General features: G+C 43.2%; 1 long non-coding RNA gene across 1 annotated transcript; it reads right to left on the bottom strand.

The window, feature by feature from the left end:
• Nucleotides 1-3,967: 3,967 nt before the first annotated feature.
• On the bottom strand, nucleotides 3,968-18,161 carry LOC132383904 (uncharacterized). The gene is made up of 6 exons (XR_009508790.1): nucleotides 18,057-18,161; nucleotides 17,570-17,763; nucleotides 17,358-17,485; nucleotides 17,001-17,085; nucleotides 15,383-15,612; nucleotides 3,968-4,628 (listed from the first exon to the last, which is right to left on the bottom strand). It is a non-coding gene; the product is annotated as an uncharacterized LOC132383904 (long non-coding RNA).
• Between the last annotated feature and the right edge of the window lie 820 nt (nucleotides 18,162-18,981).

The raw sequence follows: 18,981 nt of genomic DNA, 5'->3' as shown, positions 1-18,981 counted from the left end.
AGATGATTACAAAGTGCAATGAGGTAGGACAAGGTAAAACTATAATAATGCAGAAGAAGATGTAGAATAATGTGCTGAGTAATTACAATAGAAGTAAAGAAAAGTATGGATGAAATAATAGCATCCAGAACATCTTTGAGGAGCGCTGCCTCAAAAAGGCAGCATCCATCAGGAAGGACTGCCACCACCCAGGACATGCCCTCTTCCCATTGCTACCATCACGGAGGAGGTACAGGAACCTGTAGGCACACACTCAATGGTTCAGGAATAGCCTCTTCCCATCTGTCATCGGATTTCTTACTTATTTAACTTTTTAGTAATATATATACACCTGATTGTGATTGTAAATATTATAGTGCATACAAAGAGTTGGAGAGTCGAAATTCTTGAAGGTGGGTGGACATGACCCAAGGGTATAGCAAACGCAGGCTGATGAGAATGTGGAGGGATTAATAGTGCAAGAATAATTAGTCAGTTATTGCTCCAGGGGACTGGGAAATCACAAATGTCACTCCACTCTTTAAGAACAGAGTGAGGAATAAGATACATAACTATTGGCTGTTTGCGCAGATTGCAGTGGATGGTGCCAATTTTGAGTCCATGTTATGGATGAGGTTTAAGTGTATCTTGGTTTTTACTTCTCCTGGCAACAATACTATTAAATTTGATGGTTAAATATGTGGAATTGATCCCAAGGACAGTGAAGACTTACGATCCCCAGTTGAATACACTGAGTTAGGAACTGTTTGTTCATGGTCACCGTGCATTGATTACTCTTGGCAAAAATGTTTATCCAAATAGAAACTATTTACATCATTGCAGAATACTCCACTACAGGTGTCTCCCCTCCCTGGCTCACGATACATAGGGGGACAACCGAACAAAATCTGATACAGCAGCTCAAAGACAGCAACGTCAAGTTCTTTCTGAGAAAATCTGAACTTTCCGAGTCTTTGATTCTTTCTGAAATAATTATTGTCAAGCTTTAATTTTTACTTTAATTTTGTTTGATAAGGTCATTTTAATTATACTCAGTAAATAACGTCATAGATGCATGAAATAGTTAACTATTTTTCCGAAGGTCAGGACAGAGTTTGATAAGGGTAGGCAGTGCATGTATCTACATTGACTATTGTCAGGCGCTGGGCAAAGTCTTTGTCTTTGGGAGGGTAATCCGGAAGATTCAGATACATGTGGTCGGCAGGGAATTGGCTGTCTGGCTTTCGCAATAAAAGACAGAAGGAGTGTTTGAATGGAATTTTTGTAGCTGGAGGTCTTCGGTTAGTGAAGTTTCACAGGGATCTATTCTACGATCTCTGCTGCTTGTAATGTATATAGATGGCCTGGATGAAAATGTAGATGGGTTCGGTAGTAAATTAGTAAACGATACCAGGATTGACGGAGCTGTGGATATTAGAAGGGAGTGGCAATAAATTCAACAAAATATAGATCAGTTGCAGATATAGCCTGAGAATTGGCAGACGGAATTTGACCCAGATAAATGTGAGGAATTGCATCTCAGTAGGGCAAATGCAAAGAGACAGAACACCGTTATGGGCAAGGTCCTTTAGAGTGTTGTTGAGCAGAGAGATCATGACATCCTCGTTCATTGCTAGTTTAAAGTTGCTACACAGGTTGATATGTTGGTTCAGAAAGGCTTACAGAATGCTTTCATTTATTAGTCGAGGTATTGAGTTCAAAATCATGTTCCAACTTGGTAAAACTCTTGTTGAGCCATGTCTCGAAGACTGCATACAGTTCTGGTCACCCCACACTTGGAAGGATGTGGAGGCTTTCGACAGGGTTCAGAATATGTTTACCAAGATGCTGCCTCATTTAAAGGGTGTGTACTATCACCACAGGCGTGATCAAATAGTTGTTTTCACTGCAGTTCCAGAGACTGAGAGGTGATCTGATACATGAAGATGGAGGGATTTGGACATGGCTTAGGGAGGAGGGATTAGTGGGTTTGGTTTACCAATGACGGACTGGGCCAAATGTACTCCTTCTTACAGGCTCTCCCGTAGAATGGCATCGATGCTTCCGTATCAGGCCACGATAAAACCAGTCAATATACTTTCTAACATACATCTGTAGAAATTTGTCAGTCTTTCAGAAAATATGTCAAACTTTGTCAAGCTTCCAAAAAAGCATAGCGTTTTTGGTGACCTTCCAATTCTCCTCAAATTCCTATTAAAATATAGCCGACGACATACCTTCCTTATAGCTGCATCAATGTGTTGGGTCCAGGTTAGGTCCTCGGATATACTGACACCCAGGGACTTAAAATAGCTCCCTCACTTAATTTCTGATCCCTCCATGAGGATTGGAGTGTGTCATTCTCTCAACTATTTTATTGCACCTGTCCTCATACCTGAACCCTTTTCAGTGCAAAAGCACTCTGGAAAACATGCTGAGGAATTCTTCCATGTGCAACAATGTCAATCGTCTGAGATAACAGAGCTGCAAGCTGAATTCACTGTTCATGTTTATTGTCAATTCACAGGAAGATATTTGTGAAAGTCTGAGATGCATATTCCAACATAGCTGTCCAGGAGACAGCAGGTAACCATTTGGTAAGTAAAAATCTGTTAAGAGCTGTTACGAACACTGCATTCCAGTCATCCATCACTCTCTGGGTCAAAATCCTACCTCTCACATGCCCTTTGAACCCACAACTTCTCACTTTAAATACCTGTCCTTTGGTATTTGACACAATTAGTATCCTCAGTTCCAAAATGATTAAAAAGTGTTATTAGAAGGAAAGGCGATGTAACACAATGGTAAACATGCCTCTGTCCCAACTTTTGTTGAGTGTGTTGCAGCCATCACATTCTAAATTTGTGCATATTTACAAAATAAAATTAAGTTGGTCAGTAAAACTATTGAAAATCGTTTGATTGTACATTTGTCAGTTAAAGTTTTATTTAAAGGTAACGTGAATTAACATATCACAGATTATTGTTTTTATTGTATTTTGGAAAATATCCCAACTTTTCTGGAAATGGGTTGTAATTTTCTGTCTAATATTTTGCCGATTTTAATGTAGTCTTCTCCCACAGTTGTAATATCTATACCCCTGCCATGGTTAAGGACTTCACATTCAAAGTCAACACCACCTCCACAGTGACCATCAGCATTGGTGAACCACAAGGCTGTGTGCCTGGTGCTTGGTGATGGTGTGGCTAAGTACAACTCCAAGGCCATATTTATGTTTGCAGATGACACCACTGTTGCTGAATGATTCAAAGGTGGTGACAAATTTCCCATCAGGAGGGAGATGGAGGATCTGGTTGAATGGAGTCACGACTACAAGCTCTGACTCAACATCCGCAAAACAAAGTGCTGATCCTTCTCTGCAAGAGGAGGAAACAGGAGGGCCATGAGCCAGTCATCATCAGGGTACTGGAGTAGAGAGTCGGTTACTTTCAATTCCCTGTCATTATCATTTCAGAGGATCTGTCCTGGGACGGACAGTAAGTGCCACTATAAAGAAGGAGCGGCAGTGACTCTACTTAGAAGTTTGTGTATAATCGACATAACATCCAAAACTTTGATATAACTTATATGGATGCACGGTGGACAGTATCCTGACTGGTTGCCGCACGGCCTGATATGGAAACACCAAAACCCAGGAACAGAAATTGCCTACATAAAATAGTGGATACAGCCCAGTTCATCACAGGCAAAGCCCTCCCATCATTGAGTTCATTTTCATGGTGTGCTGCTACAGGAAATCAACATCCATCATCAAGGGCAGCCTTCCTCTACTTCATGCTCTCTTCTCGCTGCTGCCATTGGGAAGGACGTACAGGAGCCTTACGACCCACACCACCATCTTCAGGAAGAGTTATTACCCTTAGGAGTTATTAGTCCTGCTGTTGAAACAGTGTGGAAAACTTCAGTGAACTGATTCCATAAACTACAGAGACACTTTCAAGTATTCTGCCACTCATGTTCTCAGTATTATTATTTTTTATTATTTGCACAATCTGTTTTATTTGGCTCATTTGTTGACTGTCAGTCTTTACTGTTTATAGTTTTCATAAATTCCATTGTATATATTTTCCTGTATATCCCTGAGAGGAAATGAATATTAAGGTAGTGTAAAGTGACATATGCATATGTTGATAATCACTTACTTTGACTGTGACAGTGTTTGTTGGGTATTCCCCAAAACAGCAAACGATTGTTTGCAAAAAAATATACGAAATGCAAACATCAAGTATTTACAAGACCGTAGAGCGTCAAATTCTGCAGATTTTCCCGTGTAGGTGTCAAATTAAAATGTGATTATTGCAGTTTGAAACACAGTCAATTACCGTGGGATTGGGGGTGGGGGTGTCACCGTTCCTGGATATTCCCCTCTATACTCATTCTATTCACAATGTTCGAAAGTTTCCCTGCGGCTCCACTGATTGACTCACGATCACGTGACATACGAGAAGCCGACCTGTTGCGCACTGACGTCATGGAGTGCATTCCTGCAGCGACGACGTTGCCCGGGAAACGAACAGCGATGGCGGGTCTGCGGTGAAGTGGACTCGGTCTCCACTGTGGGAATCGGCCTCTGCTCTTCCTGCCCACGGAACAGTGAGTGTCTGTCAGCGCCTCACCGCACCGGCTCTCTGCGCCAAGTACAATATTTAAAGCACAGTTAAACGGACAGGAAAGTTTGAGAGGGATAGGGGCGGAATGTAGGCGGATGGGACGAGTTGGGAGACAACTTGGACAGCGTGGATGAGTTTTACCGAAGGGACGGTTTCAGTTCTGTATAAATCACTGACTCTATTTTGGGAGGTTAAACCAAGGCAAGATGTACACAGCGAATGACAGCTTCCTGGTGAGTTTTAATGAATAGAGACTTAGTCCTCCTGAAATTCAGTGTTCCAGGTTCTGTCTCCAGTAACTCAGCACTTGGTCTGTCTCCTACCCTGCACTGGTGATCCAAATGCTCATTCAGATGGTCCTTAAATACCAGCCTGCACCGGCCCTGTAGGCAGTGTGTTCCCTTCTGGGGAGAGAGGAAGTTTTTCCTCAGATCCAATTTAATCACACACTCACCTCTCCTTAAACTTGTTGTACACAAGTAATACTCGTCTGCATTAAGTTCCAACTGCCACTTTCAGCCCATTTTTCAAGCTGGTCCGAATCCCACATCAAAATTTGCTAGCCTTCCTCCCTGTACACTGCATCCCTAATCTTGGTGTCATCTGCAAACATAACGATCTAGTTTACCACATTCTCCAGCAGATCATTAATACAGATGGAAAACGACAAATGATCCCGCACGGGGAAGTTAAACCAGGGCAGGATGAACACAGTAACGACAGGTTGCTGGGAAGTGTTCATCAACAGAGACTTTGTTTGTTTCTGCCTCCACCACCTCCTCTGGCAGCTCATTTGGGATACCAGCTATTCTCTGCGTGAAATATTTACCCTGCAGATCCCCTTTAAATCTCCATTCTCTCATCTTAAAACTAATCCCTTTCGTTTTAGACACCCAACGGTAACAGTCTGTGTCTCTCTAAGCTCTGTATGACTTGGATAATTTTATCTGCCTCCATCTCCTCACTCTTCAGATCCTCTAACACCACCTCTCTGTCACTTTAAAAATAACCCCTCCAGTTTTAGGATGGAAAAAGTGGCCCCGTCCATAGAAGTCCATGGGAGTGAGGTTTTCTCTCCACCCATCCCTAGCAGATGTCCCTTTGATCCATGAAAAAGGATCTCTGTCCACATTCATCAGTTCTATATTCATATATGAATATATGAATATATTAATATATATGAATATATTCTAGCAAATTTCCCTGAGTCCATGTGCCTTCTTGCTCTAACACATCTAATTCATCGTTCTATATCAACTGGGAGTGATACAGAGCTTACTACTCTGCAGGTTCTGCTTTTTATTTTCTCTCTTATTTCTGTAAATTATCTGTACAGGACCACATTCCCCCTTTTCCCTATGTTTTTAGTACTAACATGCACCATTTCTCATGATGTCCGGCTGATCAACCTTCCCTTTGAAATGTTCTGCAGCTGCGCCCGGACCATCGGAGCAGCTGGATTAGGCCATTTGTCCCATACAGTCTGCTGGGAATAAGTGGTCATGACAGGACTCTTATCCCTCACAACCCTGTTCTTGTCCCTTTTGTCCATAACTCCACAATCAAGAACTTCTGTCTACAATATATCCAATGGCTTGTCCACATCTGTCTGTGGCAATGAATTCCACAGGTGTACTACCCTTTACTAAAGTAATTTCTCCTTATCTCTGTCCTAAAGTGGTGTAATATTATTCTGAGGCAGAGCGCTGTGACTCTAGACTCCCCCAATATAAAAAAACATCCTCCCCATATCCACTTTTTCTAGGCCTTTCAGTATTGGAGTGGTTTCAATGAGATGATCCCTCATTCTTCTAAACTCCATTATCAATCCTCAGCTTCTGAGTAGTATATTCGTTCTGTATAATCATCCTTGCTTCTGTGTAGTCGTCCTCTCAAAATGAATGCTAACATTGCATTTGGCTTCCTTACCACCAACGCAAACACTATGTTTATCTTTAGGAAATCCTGCACATCTGAGATGTCCCTGACCCTGATACCATGGAGGTGACACACTATCCTGGCATCTCCCTTGCTGCCACAGAATCTCCTGCACATCGTGGTGGAGGAGAACATCTCCGGCACCCCTTCCATCATGGTGGTCACACACAACAATCTGCAGCCTGACCTCACATGTGACCAACTCACTGAATCTCTGGTCTCAGCATCCTGGTTGATCCTGGGTCCATCCATCTCCAGCTCCATTTCCTTCACATGGGCAGTCACATTTTGAATATATTCTAGCAAATTTCCCTGAGTCCATGTGCCTTCTTGCTCTAACACATCTAATAGTTCCATAAACTTCAACAAGGTCTTCGTCAACCTCCTTCACTGCAGTCCCAGCCCATTCAGTCTTTCCTTGTAACTCAAGCCCCCAGTTCAGGCGACATTCCTGTGGTTATTTTCTGCAGCTTTCCAGCTTAATGACATGCTTCCTACAGTACGGTGTCCAAATCTGCACAGGGTCCTGTTGCTGTGACCTAATTAATGAATTTTAAGACTGTAATGTGATGTCCCAACTCCTCTCAGTGCCTTGGACAATAAATGTATGCAGGTTCTTCACCTTCTTCAACACTGTCTACCTATGTTGCTACTTTCAGGGAACTATATACCTGTATCCCAAATTTCTCCTGTTCATTCAGACTCCTTAGGACCTCTGCCATTCACAGTGTATGTCCAGACCTGCTTTAACCTCCCCAAATCCATCACTGTGCACAATAGAGTAAAGAGAATCACAGGGGTATGAGAGAGGAGCTGACCAAAATTGATCTGAAAAGAATACAGGCAAGTATGGTGGCAGAGCAACAATGGTTGGAATTTGTGAAAGCAATTTGGAAGGTATGGGATATATACATCAAAAAAAGGAAGAAGTATTCCAAAGTCAAGATGACACAAACGTGGCGAACAAGTGAAGTCAAAGCCAACATAAAAGTCAAAGAGGGGGCATATGGTAGAGTAAAAATCAGTGGGACATTTGAGGATTCAGAAGCTTTTCAAAGCGAGCATAAGTCAGCTAAAGTCATTAAGAAAGAAAATATGGAATACAAAGTTAAAGAGAGGCAAGCGTACATATTGGACCATTAAAAACTATGCTGGAGTGGTAGTAATGGTGGAAAAATTGATTAAGTATTTTGCGTCAGTCTTTGTTGTTAAAGGCACTTGCAGTGTGCTAGGGTAGGAACTGTGTGAGGTTGTCATTACCAGGGAGAATGTTGTTTGGAGATTCAAAGGTCTGAGAGTAGATACATCACCTGGAGTAGATGGTCTGGGCCCTGAGATTCTAAGAGAGGTGCTTGATGAGATTGTGGATGCATTAGTAATGATGTTTAAAGAATCAATTGACTCCGGCATGGTTCCAGAAGAACAGGAAATTGCAAATATTGCTCCAAGAAGGAAGAGAGACAGAAGAAAGAAAATTATAGGGCAGTTAATCTGACCAGGGTGATTGGGAAGATGTTGGAGGCAATTGTTATGGTTTTCGGGTACTTGGGCCAAAACCTCAAGGAATTTTCTCAAGGGAAAATCTTGCCTGACAAATCTGTTGAAATTATTTGAAGAACTAACAAGCAAGATAGACAAAGAAGAATCAGTGGATGTTAGGGAATTTGGATTTTCATAAGGCCTTTTACAAGGTGCCACACATGATGCTGCTAAACAAGTTAACTGCCAAAGATACCATGGGAAAAATATTAGCATGGATAAAGCAGAAGCCAATTGGCAGGAGGCAAAAAGTGGGAACAAAGGGAGCCTTTTTCAGTTTGTTGCCAGTAATTAGTCATGCTCTGCCCAGGCGTCTGTGTTGGGACGGCTTCTTTTTACCAGATATAGGAGCAGAATTAGGCCATTTGGCCCATCGAGTCTGCTCCATCACTTCATCATGACTGATTCAGTTGTCCTCTCAGCCCCACTCTCCTGCCTTCTCCCCGTAACCCTTCAGGCCCTGACCAGTCCAGGAGCTATCAACATATCAGTGACATGGACGATGATGCGAAGATGGCAGAGAGGCAGCAGATTTGATTCAGTAGAAAGGCTGGAAAGGGATTCAGACAGATTAGAAGAATGGGCAAAGAAGTGGCAGATGGAATACAGTGTTGCTTAAGTCTACGGTCATGCACTATGGTAGAAGAAATAAAGGTGTGGACTAGTTTCTAAATGGAGGGAAAATTCAAAAATCTGAGGTACAAAGGGACTTAGGAGACCTCATTCAGGATTCCCCAAAGCATAATTTGCAGGTCGAGTTGGTGAGGAAAGCAAATGCGATCTTAACATTCATTTCGAGTGGACTAAATAAAAAATCAAGGGTAAATATTGAGGTTTTATTAGGCACTAGTGAGGCACATTTGGAGTATTACGCACTAGATTTCAAAGAATGAGGGATGACCTCATTGAGACCTATTGAGTTTTGAAAGGCCTGAATGTGGAGAGAAAGTTTCCTAAAGAGTGGGAGTCTAAGAACTGAGGGCAGTCTTTTTGGAAAGGAGCTGAGCAGCAGTTTCTTCAGTCAAAGAGTGGTGGATCTGTGGAACAAAACACTTAATACTGGAGCAACTCAGCAGGTCAGGCAGCAGCTATGGAAAAGAGAGCAGACAACATTTCGAGCTGAGACATTTCAATAGGACTGGAGGGGAAAAAAGTATATTAAAAGATGGGGCTCTGGGAATCTATGGAATTCCTTGTCACAGGAGGCTATGGAGGTCAAGTCCTTGGGTATTTTTAAGGCAGAGGTTGATAAATTTTTGTTTGGTCAGGACATGAAGGGATACGGGGAGAAGGCAGGAGATTGGGTCTAAGTGGCAAAATGTATCAGCCATGATGAAATTGCCGATCAGACTCAATGGTCCAAATGGGTAATTCTGCTGCTCTATCTTATGGTCTGACACTGTAACAACACTTGTCTGTTTCTGCATCAATAAATGTCAGTGCACTATTCACTTTCTGGACCTTGTACATGTCTGATCTAATGAACCTCCCGCTAAACCCATCTCTATTTTGTTGTGCAGGACACCTGCACTATCTCAATTTCCCACTTACAACTTCTCTGCACAATAATACTGTGAGAGGCCTCCTTTGGTCAGGGTAGACCATGTATGTTGTGTTGTAGCTGTTCAGATGCACAAGCCTGGGCAGTATAATATGGAGAGCAAACTGTTGCCAATGTAGCGAGCTCCCCCTTTCTATGCATTGGATGAACTCAAAGGAACGGCAAAGACGGATACAGTTTGGCACCAGCAGCGCCACTGGAGTTGCCAGTCAGTGTTGAACTGAATGTAGGACTGCCTGAGGGACTCCAGCTCCAGATTTTTTTCCTTGGGTTTTTTTCCTCCCAAAGTCTTCCCCATGAGTCGGTACAGCCATAATTCAGCAGAGATTTGAGATCAGAATTTTGCTTCTCCTAGATAAGCTGCCAACCACATGAAAGAAACCCCATCTGCCCAAAGAGACTGGTTTTAAGAAAACTGGTAGAAATGGTTCTGCTGAGCTTATTAGCTGAGGCGCATGTCATGCCCTGGAGCTGCACTTGGTTGTCAGAGGCTATTTGAGGTGCACATCATTGGGAGCTTTTAATATGTAGTGGGAATTGGTCCAATTACCACCTCTGTCTGTAACAACCTGAAGGAACCACATAAATTATAGTTTAATTACTCATCCTATATCTGCTCACACTATCACATGTTCCCACATTAAATTCCATTTACCAAGTATTCTACTCAGCCAGCTTCTCCCTATCCTCTTCCGGAGACCAAATATCCCATCGCATGTCCCCACCGCATTCCCCATTATTGACATCTTTGGATCCCTTACTCTCTGCTCCATCCTCCTGATCATTTGTATCAATAGTAAATAATTGACAGCACAGAAGTGGTCCCTGGGACACTCCACTAGTTACATCATCCCAGCCTGAAAAAAATCTGTTTATTCTGTTAGGTTCCTCTCAGCCTTCTTCACAGAATGTCCTGGACTTTTGTTTGGGAGAGCACCTCTGCACTCAACCAGGGCTTCTGGTGGGCTGTGAGATGACTGTTCTTGGGGTACCAATGTCAAAATACACTTAGAGATATAGTAGACAACAGATGAGACAAATTCCTTGAGGTCTGTGTCTGCTCTGTTTGTGGCAGCCTCCTTGAACGCCTCTCAGTCAGACTGTTTAAAAGAATACTGAAGCATGGAGATTAGGCCACACAGTGTTGTCCTTGACTGGTTTCTTAATTTTCATCCTCAACAGAGTTGTTTCCCAGGTCTGTGTGCTGAGACCATTCCTATATACTCTGCTCACAGGTGACTGTTCGCTGGTGAGAGGACAGTGGAGGGGCTCATCATCAGCAACGATGAGATTGCGTACGGAGGAAGTGGAAGAGCTTCAGGCCTGGTACCAGGCAAGTAACCTTTTGCTCAGTGTCAACAAGACATAGGAGGTGGTTCTCGACTTCAAGAGAACTCCCACCTCACACCTTCCTTTAGGTCGGCAGATCACTAAAATATGTCAATGTAGCAATGTACTACGTACAGAGCTGGAAACAACAACACACAGTCAGTAAGTCGTTTCGACACTATTTGATTCAAACTTCACGGCGCTGGCTTTTTAATCCCTTGCTCCTGCCCTCTCCGGGCAGAAATGACGTCAGAGGTGCAATGCCAAAATCTTTCCCCACGAGTGGGCTATTTGTGAGCCAGTTCGCCTGCACAGAAAGTGGGTCGCTACATCAATTTCATTTGATCACATAAATCTTTACTAAATAAATTGTTATTTCTGCATTTATTACAGACTCCTGCACCTCACCAACCATAGATGTGAAGTTAACAGGACCACAGTTACTTGGTTTTGTCTTCCGCCCTATTTCAACAATGGATTTCCACTCCACTGAGAACTTCCTGGCACACAGTGAGTTTTACTACAATTTATCAGCACTTTCTTTCCAGCCACCCTCTGTGAAACCCTTGAGTGCAGGTCATTGGGACCTGGTAGTGTTTACTTTTAGTCCCATTAGATTTTCCCTCCTGATGGCAATTGTTACATATTATTGCACAATGTTGAAATGTCATCATTAAATATCTGTGGGATGCTTGCTGTGTCCCCACTGTGAACACCAATGCAAATTATTGAGTCGACTTATCTGTTTTATCCTTGTTCTTTTTAGTTTTTGTTTCTCATCACTGGTTCCTGAAAAATTCACACTCCTCTAGTCTACCAGCAGCCGTTGCCTCTTCATCTGTTCTTCGATTTTGTATTTTCCTCTACTGTACCTGGTTGATTAGTCTAATCAATACATGGACTGAGGCAAACACAGACAAGATGCTGGAGGAACTCAGCAGAGACTTGATATTTCAGTCTGAGAACCTCCATCAGTACTACGACTAGGGCATACAGGACAGCAACAATTACAGGACAACATCACCTGACTGTGCAGGTGATGCTTCCCTCACAGATGCGCTGAATAACTTGTACGCCTGGGTTGATGCAGAAAATGACATGGTGGCGAGGATGTCCACCTCTTCTACAAATGACCAGGTGCTGTGTCTCACTGTGGCCGATACGAGAAGAGCCCTGTGCAGGGTCAACCCACAGAAGGCTGCTGGGCCAGACAACATTCCTGATAGAGTGCTCAGAGGATGTGCAGACCATCTGGCAGACATTCTCACTGACATCTTCAACATTTCCCTGTGCAGCGCCACAGTTCCAACATGCTTCAAGGTCGCCACCATCGTCCCTGTGCCAAAGAAGTCTTCAGTGTCCTTCCCAAGTGACTACCATCCCATTGCACTTACATCCATCATCCTGAAGAGTTTCGAGAGGCTCGTCATGAGGCATATCAAGACCCTGCAGCCCCCCCACTGGACCCCCTGCAGTTTGCATACCGTCCCAACCGCTCAACAGATGACACCATTGCCACCGCCCAACACCTGGCCCTAACCCACCTGGACAAAAACGACATATATGTTTGGATGCTGTTCATAGACTTCAGTTCAGCATTCAACAAAATCACCCTCAGAAACTGATTGGAAAGCTAAACACCTCCCTCAGCAACTGGATCCTAGACTTCCTGACTGGAAGACCTCAGTCAGTCTGCATCTCCAACACCATCACACTGAATACGGGCTGTGTTTTCAGTCCACTGCTGTTCACTCTGCTAACCCACAGCTGTGCTCCAACACACAACTCGAACCACATCATCAAGTTCAGCAATGACAAGACCATGGTGGGTCTCATCAGCAAGAATGACGAGTCAGCTTACAGAGAGGAGTTGCAGCAGCTAATGGACTGGTGCAGAGCCAACAACCTGTCTCTTAATGTGAACAAAACAAAAGAGATGGTTGTTGACTTCAGGAGGGCGCAGAGCGACCACTCCCCGCTGAACATCGACAGGTCCTCGGTAGAGATCGTTAGGAGCACCGAATTTCTTGGTGTTCATCAGGCGAAGAAACTATCCTGGTCCCTCAACACCAGCTCCAGAGCAAAGAGAGCCCAGCAGCGTCTCTACTTTCTGCGAAGGCTGAGGAAAGTCCATCTCCCACCCCCCATTTTCATCATATTCTACAGGGGTTGTATTGAGAGCATCCTGAGCAACTGCTTCACTGCCTGGTTCTGAAATTGCACCATCTCAGATCACGAGACCCTGCAGTGGATAGTGAGGTCAGCTGAGAAGATCATTGGGATCTCATTTCCTGCTATCACGAATATTTACATGACACACTGCATCCGCAAAGCAAACAGCATTATGAAGGTCCCTGTGCACCCCTCATACAATCTCTTCTCCCTCCTGCCGTTTGGGAAAAGGTTCCAAAGCATTTGGGCTCTCACGACAAGACTATTTAACAGTTTCTTCCCCCAAGCTTTCAGACTCCTCAATACCCAGAGCCTGGACTGACACCTTGCTCTGTTGTCCTGTTTATTATTTATTGTAATGCCTGCACCTTTTTTGTGCACTTTACGCAGTCCTGTGTAGGTCTGTAGTCCAGTGTAGCTTTCTCTGTCTTGTTTATTTATGTAGTTCAGTCTAGTTTTGTACTGTGTCATGTAACACCGTGGTCCTGAAAAACATTGTCTCATTTTTACTATGTACTGTACCAGCAGTTATGGTCGAAATGACAATAAAAGTGACTTGACTTGACTTGACTTGAAATAAAGGGCAGAAGCCAGTGGGAGGGGGTGGATTACAAGGCAGGTGAGACCAGGAGAGGAGCAAGGTGTGTTGGTGGGGGGAGGGGTGGTGATGTGAGATGCTAGAAGGAGATTGGTGTAAGACCATAAGACCGGGGCAGAATTAGGCCTTTCAGTCCAACGACTCTGCCATTTCATTACGGCTGATCCCAGATACCATTCAACCCCTTACACCTACCTTCTCGCCATTACCGCTGGTGCCCTGACCTATGAGTAAACTTTCAATTTCCACTTTAAATATACCCACTGACGTGGCCTCCACCAGAGTCTGTGGCAGAGGATTCCATAGACTCACTACTCTCTGGCTAAAAAAAATCCTCTTTACCACCTATTTGAAAGGTTACCCCTCAATTTTGAGGCTGCACCCTCTGGACCTGGCTATCCCCATGATAGGAAGGAGCCTCCACACATCCACCATATCCAGTCAATCTCTAATATAGTGCAGAGGTTTAGTGCACAGTTCACTTTAAAGTAATATTAATTCAGTTTAATTACTGCAGTTGAAACAATTCGTTAAACCTTCTTTGATCAATTGGACACAGTGATCCATATTCATATCTCAGAATCAATGCTATCAGCGTATAACGGCATCAGACATAGGAACAGTATTTTTTCATTCGGCCCATGGAGACTGCTCCTCCATTCTCAAGTCAAGTCAAGTCAGCTTTCACTTTCATTTCGACCACAGCTGCTGGTACTGTGCATAGTAAAAACGAGACAACATTTTTCAGGACCATGGTGTTGCATATCACCGTACAAAAAAAAACCTAGACCGAACTACGTAATTAAAAAAAAACTGAACAACAGAACACAGAGAAAGCTACACGAGACTACAGACCTATACTAGACTGCATAAAGTGCACAAAACAGTGCAGGCATTAGAATAAATAATAAACAGGACAGTAGGGCAAGGTGTCAGTCCAGGCTTTGAGTGTTGAGGAGTCTGATAGCTTGGGGCAAGAAACTGTTACATAGTCTTTTCGTGAGCGCCCGAATGCTTTGGAGCCTTTTCCCAGATGGCAGGAGGGTGAAGTGGTTTTATCAGGGGTGCATGGAGTCCTTCATAATGCTGTTTCCCTTGTGGATGCAGCGTGTAGTGTAATTGTCCGTAATGGCAGGAACAGAGACCCCGAAGATGTTCTCAGCTGACCTCACTATCTGCGGCAGTGTCTTGCGATCCGAGATGGTGCAATTTCCGAACCAAGCAGTGATACAGTTGCTCAGGATGTTCTCAATACAATCCCTTTAGAATGTGATGCAGATGATGGGGTGGGAGATGGACTTTCCTCAGACTTCGCCGAAAGTAGAGACGCTGCTGGGCTTTCTTTGCTATGGAGCTGGTGTTGAGGGACCTGGTGAGATTCTCCGTCGGGTGATCATCATCAGACATAGGAATAATATTATGTCATTCGGCCAATGGAGTCTGTTCCCCCATTCTATCATCAGACATAGGAACAGTATTATGTCATTCGGCCCCTGGAGTCAGATCCTCCATTACATCGTGGCTGATTTATTATCCCTCCTAATCCTGTTCTCCTGCCGTCTTCCCATAAAGTGTGTCACTCTTAATATTTAATAACTTACTTACGTCCGCTTTAAATATATCTAATTACTTTACCTCTAGAGCCATCCGCTTTTAATATACCAAATGTCTTGGCTTCGTCAGCAATGAATTCCACGGATTCTTTTCTTGTATGTCAATACATAAGCTTTCCGTTTGGTGCCGTCTTCTTCCACAAACCTGTCCCAGATAATAAAGCTGCGGGCCTCAAATTTTTCGTCTCCTACACAACGGTGTGAAACAACATCCACGTCTCGCCCAATGGATTCCTCTCCCTAAAGTTCAAACTTGAAAGATTAATCTATATTTATTACCGAAGTATATACACGTAACCACATGAAAATCCACAGTAAATACAACGAAACACAACAGAATCTTTGAAAGACCGCACTCAACAAAAACAACAAATGAGTAATCAAACGACACTGAGTAAACAAGAAAGAACAAACAAAATACTAATAATAAATCAATAACCAATAACATGAAATCAGCAGTTTTGAGAGGGGCAGTGGGAAGAGAGCATGACCTCCAGGGTCGGGGCCCTGTATTCCGTTTATATGTGCTCAGCGGTGGGGAGGCCTTTACTTGTGTAGGACGGGGTCCATTCATTAATTTCTGTGAGTTTTCCCGTAGAAAGGCACTGGTGGTTCCATGCCAGGTCCTCATGCCTTCAGTCAATGACTCTCCACCTACACATCTATTGAAGTCTGTCAAACTTTTAGATGACATGTAGAGCGCTGTGGTGCCTTCTTTGTAATAGGAGGTATGTGTTGGGCCCAGGAGAGATAACCTGAAATGATAACACTGAGGACTTTATATTTCCTACCTCATCTTTCCCTCCCTGCTACTCCCTCGTCCCTCAGCATCCGCACTGTGATCTCACTCGGGTTTTCTCATAGATTCCCTTCTCACTTTCTTCATTAAATTTCTTGTGCCGAGTTTGCCAATTCATTCCTATAATTCCAATTCATTGAAAGCTTAAAGACCTCAAAATGTTTCCAGTGTTTCTTACGTTGTTGCTTTCCAGAGCGCCTTCTGTCCAAAGGCAGAACACGCTGCCAGGAGGTTATGGCCATCGTGTACTTATTGATGTCCAAATGCAACTAATATTTAGCCAATTCCTCTTGGTTATTTTAAGGCCTGTCTTTCGTTGAATATGCCCACTGTATTCTCATATTTACTCCTTCAGTTTTCCAGCCACAGCGTTTTCTGCATTTAACTCGTGTGTGTGTGTGTGTGTGTGTGTGTGTGTGTGTGTGTATGTGTGTGTGTGTGTGTGTGTGTGTGTGTGTGTGTGTGTGTGTGTGTATGTGTGTGTGTGTGTGTGTGTGTGTCTGAGTGAGTGAGTGAGAGAGCTAGATTCACCATCTCATATAACATCACTTTAATGTTGGGAAATCATTCCCAGACAATAGAAACAACTGATATCAAGAGACTGCCTCTTGGAGGGAAAGGCTCCATTTCTGTAATCAAAAAAGGACTTTTAAATACATTTTCTACCATTTGCTTTGGTATGTGTTGATAATTTTTATTCAAATAATCAATTTGGTTTTTATTTTTGCTATATAACAACATTTCTCTGAATACATACTTAATCAAAGATTTGAGGAGATGTTATGAGGAAGCAGATTCACTGGTTTCATATGTGAGATAGAAGACACTGATCAACACTCACAAAGTTCTTGACGAACTCAGCAGGCCAGGCAGCATCAATGGAAAAGAGAACAGTCGAGGATTCGGGCCGAGACCCTTCAGCAAGACTGGAGGAGACAAAAAAAGATGAGTGGTAGAATTAGAAGGTGGAGAGAGGAAAAGGAGAAGCAAGGCGATTGGTGAAACCGGCAGGGGCTGGGGTGAAGCAAACAGTTGGGAAGTTGTTTGGCAAAAGAAAAGAGGGAGTCTGATAGGAGTGGACAGATGGACATGAAAGAAAGCAAAGGGAGGAGGAGAACCAGAGGGAGGCGATGGGCAAGCAAGGAGATACGGTAAGAGAGGGAACAGGAGAAGAGGAATGGTGAAGGGGGATCCATACCGAAATTTCGAGACATCCAGGCAGGTTCGGACTGACTGGCGGAGCGAGCTGGAAAAGCTGGATAGTCCTTCTTTGTTCCTGAACTAAAAGCTGAAACTGCCGAAAATACTTCGCAGGCTAGGCAGCGTCTGTGGAGAGAGAAACAGAGTTCACAATTCAGATCGATGACCTTTTACAGCTCCGAGCTCGCAGGTAGACGGACGGAGTCTCACCGAGTCTATGCAGGGTAGCCTGAGCTGGGTGAAGGCACGGATTTCCCTCGCAATCTCCTTTCTGACTCTGTTGTGTACTCGCACAGGTGTAAAAACTCTGAACTAAACACCAAGTATAAACCGGGCAATGAGGGGCAATCCCAGTAATATTAACCGTTTACTGTTCACTCTTCCGCATTAACGTATGATGAAAACTGTTGATAGAACAATACAAAATATATACAGTATTTGCTTCCTTTTTGGCATCATATCTTCATCATAAATACTTGTAAAAAGAAAACTACAACAAACTATATTTGATTAAAGTACAACATACAGTCAGAATCTGCCTAAGCCATCAACTGTTTTAAATACAATTCAACACAAACTATCCGCAACTCATTAAATAACAAAGAACATAAAGATTATCAACCGTCATTACTTTTATGAGAAATAACAGTACTTTTTTACTTTTTACTTCAACATATCGATTATCTTATGAACTTACGGCGTTGCTTCTATGATGTTTCTAGTGCATAGAAAGAAAACTTTTCTCGCGCTTATCCTGCACACATAAGCTCCCTCGTTCCTGATTCTCCAAATCGGTATTTTCCCACAGGATGCAGCGAAACTGGGTGTGACATCATCGAATTCCGCCATATAGCACAGACAATGAATTTACTTTCAACAACCTTAAATTTAACTAGAAAATTATTACAAACGAATTACTAAAGCGAAAATATAATACAATAAACGAATGCCTTCAGGGGAACACACTCCACACCTGTCCTTTGTAAGGTCACTAAGAACATAATACAAACTTCAGTCTCTAAATCAGTCCTTAGGTAAAAGTAGAATGACTTTTGCAACTGGCCATTGGTAAGTTCTCACATCACCTTGCTTAACCTTCCTGACATATTCATCCTTCCCAGGGAGTGTGGCAGTGATTCTAGCCATTGGCCAGCAGTTGCGGACGATCTGCTTGACTCTGAGCGGTACTAAATCTCCAACTTGAAGATTCCTGCGAGGCTCTGTCCACTTTTGTCTATGTTGTTTTACGTATTCAGGCAACAATAAATATATGTGTTCGGCAAGGGTTTCTTATAACAAACAATACGTTTATTAAACACAGAAAACAAACCCACCAAAAGTAAACAAACACTACCGTAACCGGAAACAGCTGCTGAGCGGCAGCCCAAACAGTTCTTAAAGTGATATTCCAAAAAAAGTTCTTAAAAGTGGTATTGCCAAAAGTTCGATATGCTCACAGTCCATTTAAAAGGAGAGACTTTATAGGACGATTTAGGTTCTCTTTCACGTCGCTTGCTTCGATCCCCGACGTCGAACTTCCCACGAAGAATTTACCAAACAGAACGGCTTAAAGGCACTGACCTTTCCTTCTCCACTACCTTCAATCCTTTCTAGTTAAACCT

This window comes from Hypanus sabinus, chromosome 31 (assembly GCF_030144855.1).
Source record: "Hypanus sabinus isolate sHypSab1 chromosome 31, sHypSab1.hap1, whole genome shotgun sequence".
Classification (NCBI taxonomy): Eukaryota; Metazoa; Chordata; class Chondrichthyes; order Myliobatiformes; family Dasyatidae; genus Hypanus; species Hypanus sabinus.
This window is presented reverse-complemented; position numbering and strand designations above follow the sequence as displayed.